Raw genomic sequence first — 13,266 nt, forward strand, 5'->3', positions numbered from 1 at the left:
TTACATTTTCCATGGGCTTTTCCAAGCACACCTGTGACTGTTCCTTAAGCTAGGTTGTATAATTTTGAGGTCAGATCCTGGGGCTCTGACTGCCTCTCAGCAACTGGATAAATTCTATAGACTTCTGAAATTAAGTTTCCTCCCCCTGTAAATTGGGAATAATAATAGTTCCTACTTGTGAGGATTGAATGAGTAGTGATCACAAATAACTTTTTTGACTACTATATCATAGTTATAAATAGGGTTCCAATCAAAAATTCAAAAATAAAAAATACCCATCATTCTATCCTCCAAATAACAATGTTTGACGTTTTGATGTGTTTCCTCAATAGTTTTATATAATAGGACCCTATTTTATATCTTTCTTCCCTTAGTATTGTTATGAGCATCTTTCACAGCCTGTAAGTATACACCACTTATCCTGTAAAACTAATGCCTTATTAAGACTATTTTTGTGGTTATAAATTCTTTTTATTTTTGTGCCTGTAAACAATAACTTATAGAAAATTTAATATAAATCTCATCAGTTTCTTAGGATTATATTTCTAGAATTTCAGTTAAATGATATGTACATTGTTAAGCTCTTGATAAACATTTTCAAATTCCCTGCACTTCACACTCCATCAGCAGTGATCATGGGGACTGAGTTTCCCTTTCTTTCAAAAGGTATAGAAATTCACATACAAATGAATACACTCATATTTATTCACAAGTGCATAACCTCTGGCAAAATACATCTATGGGGCAGGCATTCAGTGTGGCCATTAACATGCTGCTTGGAACACCTGCCTCCCGCACTGGAGTGCCCACACTGGAGGCCCCGTTCTGCTTTGGACTGCAGCTTCCCGCTAGGCAGGAAGGGAGGCCGCAGCGAGGGCTCAGAGAGTCGGCCCTTGCTACTCCCAGGGGAGACCCCGACTCAGTTTCAGGCTTTGGTCCCAGTGGCTGTAGGCAGCTGAAGGCATCAGAGGATGGGAGAACTCTCTTTTTCACCCTCTTCTTCCTTTCCTATCTTCCTCCCTCCCTCTTTCTCTGTTGTGCTGCCTTTCAAAGAAATCTCTACATATATATTTATATAAGATACATTGATATATTATACAAACATAAATATATTAATAGAAATATATATACTTTTTGGTCCTTGTACCCCTTTACTCTTTTAGGCTACTCTGAGGACCTCAAACAGCTTTTGTTTAGATGTGATATATCGGTCAATATTTACCATATTAGAAAGTACTACTAAGAGGCCGGCACCGCGGCTCACTAGGCTAATCCTTCGCCTGCGGTGCCAGCACCCCGGGTTCTAGTCCTGGTCAGGGTGCCGGATTCTGTCCTGGTTGCCCCTCTTCCAGTCCAGCTCTCTGCTGTGGCCTGGGAAGGCAGTGGAGGATGGCCCAAGTGCTTGGACGCTGTACCCTCATGGGAGACCAGGAGGAGGCACCTGACTCCTGGCTCCATTTGGGGAGTGAACCAACGAAAGGAAAACCTTTCTGTCTCTCTCTCACTGTCTAACTCTGCAAGAAAGAGAGAAAGAGAGAGAGAGAAAGAGAGGAAGAGAGAGAGAAAGAAAGACAGACTAACAGATCTGAAAGATACCTATTAACTTCTCTGTCAACATTAACATGCTCATGATATGTTTACATAAATATTTTTATGACTAAAATATTTCTGCCCCAAAGCGCAGTAAGAAGAGTGGCACTGCTTTACACTTTTGCAAATGTTTAGTGCCTGGCTTAAGAGAAGGCAGCTGGATTCTCACTTGAGTTTCTGCAAAATGTTGCAATCCCCATGTCATAGTCTCTAGAAAACGCTACTGTACTTTCATGAGAACAGAAAGGCGCAGACATTTCAGTGCTATCCTGAAAATAGTTTTGACTTTGTGGGTCACCTGTTGGGCTGTCAGAAATTCCCAGGGGTCCCCAAACCATACTTTGAAAATAGCTGGTATCTACTGGTCAAAGATTTGTACTTCAAGGCAGAAGAGGAAATTTTAATTCATCTTAAGATACAGTGAAAATTAGTACTAAATATTGAACTGAACTATCCAGAATGTCTTTGAAATACTTTTCATGCTGACATACATTCTTGAAAGTATTCCTTTCATGGGGCCAGTGCTGTGGCACAGTGGGTTAAAGTCCCAGTATGCAGTGCTGGCATCCCATGGGGGTGCTGGTTCAAGTCCTGGCTGCTCCACTTCCGATCCAGCTCTCTGCTGTGGCTCAGGAAAGCAGTGGAGGATGGCCCAAGTCCTTGGGCCCCTGCACCTGCCTGGGAGACCCAGAAGAGGCTCCTGGCTTCAGATCAGAGCAGCTCAGCTCTGGCCGTTCCGGCCATTTGGGGAGCAAACCAGCAGACAGAAGGCTTCTCTCTCCCTCTCTCTCTCTGGCTCTACCTCTCTCTGTAACTCTTTCAAATAAGTAAAATAAATCTTAAAACAAAAAGAAAATATGCCTTTCACAACAGTTTTCTTTTGGCTATTACCCAACCACTACTGTTTTTATGCTGCATGTTCTACACTTGTGCTGACACTTGATGGATCTTTACGAGTTTTGCTGAACAGTTACCATGTTTTTCTTTCCTGGATGTAGCATGGGATCCTATATTGCTTTCATGATGGCACTGTACCTAAAAGAAAATCACAAGCTAGAACCGATGCACTTCTTCGTGTCAAGTACAACTCCTCCTCATGTAAGCAATTTTGTTTTCTTGGAAGCGGGGCGGTGGCGAGACGAAAATGGTGGAGGGGATAAAAATCAAGCTGCTATTTTCCACTTGGCAGATCCTGGCCCACAGGGAATGATGACAGGAATACTACTTGCTATTGAAAATCCCTCAAGTCCCTTTCTGTCACGATCTCTCCTTTTCTCTGAAATGTACTTCAACTGTTCCTGGATCCTCGCCTGCACTGTTCTTGTACCTCTGGGCTGTCAGTGGCCATGGTGCTTTTCCTGTCCTTGCTGGTTGGCTGGGCACATAATCAACTTTTAGCAGAGTTGTTGGATCCGAACCAGGAAAGAATCTTTGAAACTGCAAGAGGTGACATCACCTTTTTAGAATGAGCATGGCTTTTCAAAATCCAGTGTGCTGTGTCCACTTCTCCTCTTCCTACCCTCTGGATCTTCCCCACCTCATCTGGATAAAAATCTCGAATGGCCTGGAATTCTGAGTCTAGAATTCTGTATTACAGCACTGGAATGTCTGATCAACTTCCTCCTCCTTGCTTTGAAAAAGAAATGATTGGGGCCGGCGCTGTAGCATGCTAGGTAAAGCCACCACCTGCGATGCTGGCGCCCCTATATGGGTGACGGTTCCCATCACAGCTGCTCCACTTCCAATCCAGCTCTCTGCTAATGGTCTGAGAAAGCAGCGGAGGATGGCCCAAGTAGTTTGGCCCCTGCACCCATGTGGGAGACCTGGAAGAATGTCCAGGCTCCCAGCTTCAGTCTGGCCCAGCCCTGGACATTGTGGCCACTTGAGGAGTGAACCAGCAGATGGAAGCTTGCTTGCGCGCGCGCTCTCTCTCACTTGCTCTCTCTCTCTCTCTTTAGCTGTGTGTGTGTGTGTGTGTGTGTCTCCTCTGTAATTCTTGACATTAAGATAAAAAAAAAAAACCTAAATAAATAAGTTATTCTCCCCTGAAGCCTGTAAAGGATTCCATTGCCTAACTTGATTTAGCAACTTCTCCTTTAGGCTGTTTGTAGTTTATGAGCAAGTATGGTATTGCAATAACATTCAATTGTGTGTGTTGTGTTGTTAATGTTTCAAGTCCAAAGACAGGTTTCAAGTTCCCAAAAGTAACGAGCTGTCAGAAGAGGAGCTGAGCCGGTATCTTGTGGACTTCGGCGGCACTCCCCAGGACTGCCTTGACGACAAGGAGTTTTTCCAGCAATACGTCCCCGTGCTGCTGGCAGATGCTGACATTATGCGTAATTACACGTAAGTAACCGAGACAGGTTTTACTGCACGATTATGTAAAGAAAATGTAGATTGGCAGTTTACTGAGGCTGCTTAGATGGGAGAAGAGATTCTAAACTTTGATTTCATTTCCTTTGGAGCCACCTGTCATATTTGTATTGGTTTAGAATGGAGCCTGGGCATAGGAATTTTAGCTATATGGGTTGGTGCTGTGGTACAGTGGGGTTGGTGCTGTGGTGCAGTGAGTTAAGCCACCACCTGCAGTGTCGGCATCCCATACGTGTGCCAGTTCAAGTCCCGGTTGCTCTTCTGATCCAGCTCCCTGCTAAAGGCCTGAAAGCAGTGAAAGCTGACCCAGTCTTTGGAGCCTTGCCACTTGTGGGAGACCCAGAAGAAGATCCTGGCTCCTGGCTTTGGCCTGGCCCATCACTGCAGCCATTTGGGAAGTGAACCAGTGGAAGGAAGATCTCTGTCTCTCCCCACTCTCTCTCTGTAGCTCTGCCTTTCAAATAAATAAATATTTAAAGAAAAACAGGAAAAGAAATTGTGTCTATAAAAGATGGATAACATGTATTTGTTGCCATAAAAATGTGGTTAGACATGCATGTTTCATAACATAATATTTTCAAAAGTGTTACTTATTTGAAAGGCAGAGTGAGAGAGAGAGGAGAGAGAATGTAAGAGAGTAAGAATGATCGTTCATTTTCTGGTCACTCCCCAAAAGGCCACAGTGGTCAAAGCTGAGCCAGCCCAAAGCCAAGTGGTCTCCCAAGTGGGTAGCAGGGGCCCAAGCACTTGGGCCATCTTCTGCAGCTTTCCCAGGCACATTAGTAGGGGGCTGGATTGGAAGTGGAGCAGCCAGAACTTGAACTGGCTCTTGTCTGGGATGCTGGCATCACAGGCAGCGGCTTAACCCACTGAGCCACAATGCTGGCTGCATCACATATTTTTTGAATGAATTAGTACCAAAGCATTCTCATCTTCTTAGAGGCATCGTTGGGAGTGGATTGCTTGTAAGTGTGGATGTGAACCAGGGGAGATTTGCTTTCTTGTGAATTTTGTTTCCCCAAACCTAAATGGCTCCTCCTGGTCTGACTTACCCATGGCTGTTACTGTAGAGCTAGCCTTTAGCTGTCACGCATGTCTTCTGTTTTGCCTGGGCCTTGTTCCCTTGGAGTAAGTTCCTTGGAGGAAGAAGCCTGGATCTATACTTTTGCTTCCTCCACAAAGTCTGGAACTGGGCAGGGACCACGCTGGGCAGTGCTTACAAAAGGGAGTTCACAAAGAGCTACCAAAAGTGGAGCAGACTAGCAACACCTTGAGAATGCAGGCAGTCCCATTCATTTTTCACACATCCTCTACTCACTGCTCACCTTCAATCTGTTGTAAAGTTCATGATTTACCTCCCAGATGTCCCAAGTCTTATCCATGTCTCTCCATTTCTACCCATAAGGCAAATCTGCCTTGTGTTTGCATCTTAGCACACAGTTAGGATCACAAAATACTAGTCAGACTTCAAAAAAAAAAAAAAAAAACACTGAAACTTGACATAAAAAATCTACAATAATCAGGGGTCGATGTTTGGTGAAGTATTAAGACACCACTTGAGATACCTGCAGCCTAAAGCAGGGTGCCTGAGTTCAAGTTCCCTGTTCCCCATTCCAGCTCCCTGCTGAAGTGCACCCTGGGAACCATCAGGTGATGGCTCAAGTAGATGGGTCCCAGCCACTCATCTAGGAGACCTGGATTGAGTTCCCAACTCCTGGCTCTGGCCTCGCCCAGCCCAGCTACTGTGCGCATTTGGAGAGTGAACCAGCATAGGGGAGCTTGCTTTCTTTTTCTCTCCCTCTCTCCCTCTGACTTTGAAATAAATAAATATTTTTTAAAGTCTTCATATTCAATATAGTATGTTACTGGTACAAAGCCAGACAGACTGACCAATGGAACAAAAGCCCAGAAATAAACTCAGGCATTTACAATCAAGGATCCAGGAATACACATGAACAAAAGACAGTCCATTCAATAAACGGTGTTGGGAAAATTGGACATCCACATACAAAAGAGTGAAATCAGATCCCTTTCTCATACTGCACACAAAGATTAACTCAAAGTGGATTGAAGACTTAAATATAAGACCTGAAATTATAAAACTCCAAAAATAAAACACAGGGAAAAAGTACCACAACATTAGCCTGGGCAATACTTTGTTATGAGCAAATTGTACACAAAACAAAAGCAGAAACACATAATTGAGATTATATCAAATGAAAGGCTTTTGCACAGCAAAGGAAATGAGAATAAAGAGTTATCTTATGGATTGGGAACAAAATTTGTAAACCACAGATCTTAAAAGGGTTAATACCCAAGGAACATAAGTAACTTAATAACAAATAACCAGACTTAAAATAGGCAAAGGACCTAATATGAATAGACATTTCTTAAAAGAAGACATACAAATGGCTAACAGGTATGTGAAAAAAAACATCATTTATCACTAGGGAAAAGGAAATTAAACTACAATATCTCATAACTATTAAAATGGTTATCAAAGGAAGACAAAGGATTAGTTGTCACCTATCAGGGAGAACATATGATATTTGTCCCTTTGGGACTGGCTTAATTCACTCAGCATGGGATCTCACTCACAGATCTCTGTGAGATCCCAGGGCCATCAAAGAAGGAGGTACCTTTCTCTGAAGGGAGGAGAGAACTTCCACTTTGACTATGACCTTGTCTAAATAAGATCGGAGTTGGCGAACTCAAAAGGCTTCCACAGCCTTGGCAACTCATGACTAGAGCCTAGGGAGATTACTGATGCCATAAACAAGTGTCAAATTGTTAAGTCAACAACAGGAGTCATGGTGTACTTCCTCCTCATGTAGGATCTCTGTCTTTAATGTGTTGTTCAATGTGAATTAATGCTACAACTAGTACTGAAACAGTATTTTACACTTTATGTTCTGTGTCGGTACAAACTGATGAAATCTTTACTTAATATAAACTAAATCAATCTTCTGTATATAAAGATAATTGAAAATGAATCTTGATGTGAATGGAATGGGAGAGGGAGCGGGAGATGGGAGGGGTGCAGGTGGGAGGGAAGTTATGGGGGGGGGGGAAAGCCATTGTAATCCATAAACTTTACTTTGAAAATTTATATTTACTAAATAAAAGTTTAAAAAAAAGAATAAATTAATTAAAAAGAAAAGATTACAAGTGTTGGCAAGAATGTGGAGAAAAGAGAACACTTCATACATTGTTGGTTAGAATGTAAATTACTTTAGCCACAATGGAAACCATGAAGGCTCTGCACAAAATGGAAATTAGAACTTCCCATGATCTAGAGGAACTCAAATCAGTATGTCAAGAGATACCTGCCCGCCAGTATTCACTGCAGCACTATTCACTAAGGCCAAGATGCACATCAACTTGTGCATCCATCAGGAGGTAACCTATGTACCCATAGCAAATGTGATAAACACCCATACTGGAATAATAGCCTTTAAAAAGATACTGTCACTTGAGATAACACGGACCAACCTGGAGGACATTATGCTACGTGAAACATCAGGCACAGAAAAACAAACACCACATGATTCCACATGTGGAATCCAAAAATGTTAAATCAGGGAGTAGCTGGGGCTTGGGGAGGCACAGAGGAGATGCTGGTCAAAGGGTACAAAGTTTCAGTTAGGAGGAAGTTTCTGAAATCCAATGCACAGCATGGTAACTACAGTTATTAATAAGATAATCAGTATTAACTTCTAAGAGGGGGTAAAGCCTGTGGTACAGTGGGTTAAGCTGCCACTTGGGGCACCTTTAACCCAAGTCAGAGTGCCAGTTTAGGTCCTGGCTTCTTTTTTTGACAGGCTGATAGACTGATAGATTATTTATTTATTTGAAAGGCAGGGTTACACACACACACACACACACACACACACACAGAGAGAGAGAGAGAGAGAGAGAGAGAGAGAGAGAAATAGAGAGGTCGTTCATTCTCTGGTTCACTCCCCAAATGGCCATAATAGCCAGGGGCTGGCCTAGGCCAAAGCCTGGAGCCAGGAACTCCATTGAGGTCTCCCACACGGGTAGCAGGGGATCAAGTACTCGGGCCATCTTCCACTGCTTTCCCAGCCACATCAGCAAGGAGCTGGATCAGAAGTGGAGCATCAGGGACTACAACCAGCACTGTAGACAGCAGTGTAGCCCACTCTGCCACAACACCTGCCCCTGGGTCCTAGGTTCCCTGCTTCTGATCCAGGTCCCTGCTAATACACCTGAGAAGCAGATGATGGCTCAAGTACTTTAACTCCCTACCACCCACGTGAGATACCAAGACGAGAGTTCTAGGTTCCTTGGCTTCAGCCTAGACCAGCCCCGGCGTGGAAGGCATTTGGGGACTGAGCAGATGTGAGATCGCTCTCTGTCTCTTTCCCTCTCTCTCGGTTGCTCTGCCTGTCAAATCAATCAACCTTCATTTTAAAAAGAATTGTTTTAAAAACACCAGCCCTCACACAGTGGTCAACCACGCTGTCGTTAGGGTCTGCTTACCAGCTTGAAACCCTCTGCCTGTGTCTTACCAACTGCGACTCTGCGTCTTCAACAGCTGTGTCTAATCCATCACAGGCAGAGACAGTAACTACTCCTGGTGTCCTGCAGCGGAATGCGCCAAGCGGTGCTTAGCAGAGGGTTTGGCACAGAACAAATCAGAAGCCATATTTAAAACCAAGACACAAGGAAACAAAACTATCACTGAGATTTTAAAAACTAAAAAATCCAGGGCTGGGCGAGGCCCAAACCAGGACGGCAGGGACCCAAGCACTTGGGCCCTCATCTGCTACCTCTTGGTTCTGCTGGCAGGAAGCTGGATCAGAACCAGAGGCAGGACTTGATCCCAAGCGCTCTCATAAGGATGCGGGCCTCCCATGTGGCAGCTTAACCTGCTGTGCCACAACGGCCGCTCCTACCATGTTCTTCACGAACACCAATACAACTCAAACACAATACCCCAAACACCAAAAACAAGACACAACGCACTCCTAGAGGCACTCTGCTCACGGAATAATGAAAACCGACACAACGTGCCCACCCGCTCCCGAGCGAAACAAATCACGGCGGCTACTCACACCTGCCAGCTGCTCTTCTCCAAGTTCGAAAGCCCTGCTGAAGCTCTGCTCCCGGGGCTCTCCGCCTCTCCTCTTTGTTGCTCCTTCGCCTTTTTTCAGTGGGCTCTCTCCTCACGCCCTCAGCTTCCCGCCATCCACCCAGCGCTGGGCCTGCGGCGGAACCGGAAACGTGCGGCCGCCGTGACGTCACGGGGCACGCACCTCCCCCTCTCGTCCGCCAGTCGTCTATGCTGGGTGCTGTTCGTGCTTCTCCAGCTAGAATCCTGACTCAGGGGTCGACGCCATGGCTCACTTGGTTAATCCTCCGCCTGCGGCGCCGGCATCCCATATGGAGCTGGATTCTGTCCCGGTTGCCCCTCTTCCAGGCCAGGTGTCTGCTGTGGCCCGGGAGTGCAGTGGAGGATGGCCCAAGTGCTTGGGCCCTGCACCTGCTTGGGAGACCAGGAGGAAACACCTGGCTCCTGGCTTCGGATCGGAGTAGCTCCGGCCATAACGGCCATTTAAGAAGTGAACCAACGGAAAGAAGACCTTTCTCTCTGTGTGTGTCTCTCTCTCACTAACTGTATCTGTTAAATAAATAAATAAATAGATAAATAAATAAATAAATAAAAGAATCCTGGTTCCACACATTGGGCTGATGCCTATTGGTCTTGTCCTCCTCTCTTGGATGTTTGCCTTTTAATTTGTTTTTCTTTGTGTTTCACTATGGATAACTTACGTTTAACTGTCTTCAGGTTCACCGTTTTTCCCCTCAGCTGTATTGAGTCTATGGGTGAGCCTATCAAGGCAGAAATTCTAGAAATTTCTAGAAATTCCATTAAACTCTCTCGATAGTTTCTGCCCCTCTAATGAAGTTCTCCATTTGAGTGTGCATGTGTCCAACTTTCTTGGACATATTAACAATAGGTATTTTAAAGTCTGGTAGTTCCAACATCTGGGTCTTATCTGCATCTTTTGATCATCCCTTAACCATGGATTACTTAGTTCTTGCTCTCTTGTGTGTCCAATTTTCTTAATTTAAAACAGTGTACTTATTTTAGAAGTCAGAGTGCGCTCCCATCTACCAGTTTACTTTCCAGATGCCTCCAGTAGCTCGGGCTGGGCCTGCCTGAAGGCGAGAACTGGGAACCCAAACCAGGTTCCTCACACAGGGAACAAGGATCCAACTACTTGAGCCACACCTGCTGCCTCCCAGGGTGCACGCCAGCAGGAATCTGGAATTGGGAGTGAAGGCAGGACTTGAATACAGGCGCTGCATTATGGGGTGTAGGCGTCCCACGCAGCCTCCCAACTGCTGTGCCACAGGCTCACTCCCATTTTTCTTTTGAATTTAAAGCATTGGGCATAAAAGAGTAGAACCTGAAATTAATATTTTTTACACCTGAGTTTGAGCACGTTTCTCTTCCCAGGCCGTCACTGCATGGAGTTGAGTCGACCTAGACTGGAGTTAACTGGATTTGGATTTTGTTGTCTGAATGGTCACCTCCAGTGCACCACCAGGCCCTCAAACCTGTGGTGTTGAGTGCTTGGCATGGGGACTGAGTTCTCAGTGTTCTTGCTCTGCCTCTGGCTTTGAGTCTTCCTACGATGGCCCTCTCTGGCAGAGACAGCTGTGTCTTGTTACTCGATGCGTAGTCACCTCTGGAGCAATACGGGGAGTTCTTGGCCATCCCAGATCGTCTTAAGCATCAGTCCTAGGCGAGCCCCTTGTGGCTGAGCTGTGTGCATTGGACTTTCTCAGCACGCCTGCCTCTTCTCCTTGTTCCAAACAAATTTTGTCTTGTACCTGTGGTTGGCTTGGAAGATTCTGGTCCCTTCCCACAGTTAGACTTCTACTGAGCTTTGGTGTAGAATTGTTTGCTCTCCCCCCAACCTCCCTGCAGCCCTGTCTCCACCTGTGCCCTAGGACTGGGAGAGTCTGAGGCCCCTCTCAGCCGCACCTGCACCCGCCCATGCCCTTCACTCTTCTTAGAGGGGCCTGCCCCTCCTTGTCTTGCACACACAGCTCCCTGAGTTCAAGAAGTACGATGTTGTAATTTAAGGTTTGGGTGTTTATTTCTCCTCACTGTTAGGGTGGGGTGGTACTCTTTCTTTTCTACTGCTATGTGGAAGAAAATTCCTTGCCTGAAGTACTGAAAAAGTCACTTAACTCGGTCCTCTCCTAGACCCTTGGTCCCCCCTCAACCCACGCTGCAACCCCCATACATTACCAGAGAGCTAGGCGTCAACTTTGATGCTGATCCACTTTGCCTGGAATCCTGTTGGTGGGTTCCTCTTTCTTAGAATGAACAAATTCTTCACATGGCCCTTGCTTACCTCTTCTGCCCCAGTTTGCCCCCAACACCCCCCTCCCCACCTTGATCTGTAGACAACGCCCCCCCATCCATTTATGCTCCTTCCTCCTGGTTTCTCTGCTGCTCCTGTCCCCTTTGTCCACTCTTTTCTTATTCATTCTGATCTCAGAGCCACCCCCTCCCATCAGATTAAACTGCCTGCACGGCCTTCCCTGCCCTTGACTTCTCGTCACATGCAACCAGATCACCCTGAACCCCGAGTTCTTCTGTCTCCCACTCGTTGTCTATCTCGTTAACGGCAGTCTCAGCAGCAAGAGGTCAGGGAGTGGACTTTTCACACGTCCTTAATGGCTGGCACGCACACTCAGTGTCCGGCTCAATCAAATTCTCTATTGCTGCTGTTATGAAACTTGCTCCGTGCACAGCAAGGCTGCGCTAGACCACGGAGAGCTGGAAGACACCAGAGAGACCTTGTTTCCCGGGAATTACAGGTAAAGGTATAGGTAGTCAGCTATCCCACTCCTGGGAATAACTATCTATAGGAGATGAAAACAGCATATGAAAGTTAACTGAACTCGGCAGGCGCCGCAGCTCACTAGGCTAATCCTCCACCTAGCGGCGCCGGCACACCGGGTTCGAGTCCCGGTTGGGCCGCCGGATTCTTTCCTGGTTGCCCCTCTTCCAGGCCAGCTCTCTGCTTTGGCCCAGGAAGGCAGTGGAGGATGGCCCAAGTGCTTGGGCCCTGCACCCCACGGGAGACCAGGATAAGCACCTGGCTCCTGCCTTCGGATCAGCGCAGTGCGCCGGCTGCAGTGGGCTAGCCATGGCGGCCATTGGAGGGTGAACCAATGACAAAAAGGAAGACTTTTCTCTCTGTCTCTCTCTCTGCCTGTCAAAAAAAAAAAAAAAAAAAAAAAAAGAAAGAAAGAAAGAAAGAAAGAAAGAAAGTTAACTGCACTCCCATATTTATAGCAGCTCAATTCACAATAGCTAAGATATGCAATCAGCCTAGATGCCCACCAACTGATGACTGGATAAAGAAAATGTGGTATTCCACACAGTGGAATATTATTCGGCCATAAAAATAATGAAACCCTAAATGGGTACAACTGGAGATTATTAGGCTTAGTGAAATTAGCTAGTCCCAAAAGAAAACTATTTTCTCTTATTTGTGGTAGTTAATACACAGAGGATAAAATTATGTGAATGTCAGTTCATTTGGCATATAATTATAAATGTTGCTTCATTGAATCATACCATGTAATAATGTACTCATTTCACACATTTAGAAAATTTTCGACAGTGGAATAGTAAGAACTTTGAGGGTGATGACAAAAAAGCTCATTGATCTGTAGACTTAAGTGCATTTCCTGATATGAACACTGTATTTTAATCTTTAATTTTTTTAAATGATGTATCAATTGTAAGCAGCCTCACCCAGAGTTGTACAAGTACCCCAGTGCTATCCTGCTTCCTCTCACAATCTTCTAGAAATTAGATACTGGCAATGGTCTCAGGCAGGCCCTGAGAGGGAGAGGTGTCCCTGGTGAAAGCAAGTCTGGCATTGCTGAGACTGGCCGAGGGGAAAGTGGGGGCCACCCCATGGTCGTTTCAGTGAGGTCATCAAGAGGGAAAGAGTCTGGGATGCTGATTACAAAGAATTACTAACCAGCTCTTTTATGACACACCCTCCAAGGCTGTCATTTCTTGTGACTTAACATGTTTCCTGGGCTCTGATGATATTGCAAAGGATATGCAAGGTGAAATTATTTTCATTGTTCTCACTATTGTATCAGAATATGTATTTCACATATGATTTTCAGCTAACACCAACTGGCAGTTATCACAATAAGTAGAAAATTGGTCCAGGTTATATTTCATGTAAATGGAGAGATGCCAGTCCCATGCAACATGAGAGAACACAGGTGATA

The sequence above is a fragment of the Oryctolagus cuniculus genome, chromosome 13, assembly GCF_964237555.1.
Source record: "Oryctolagus cuniculus chromosome 13, mOryCun1.1, whole genome shotgun sequence".
Lineage (NCBI taxonomy): Eukaryota > Metazoa > Chordata > Mammalia > Lagomorpha > Leporidae > Oryctolagus > Oryctolagus cuniculus.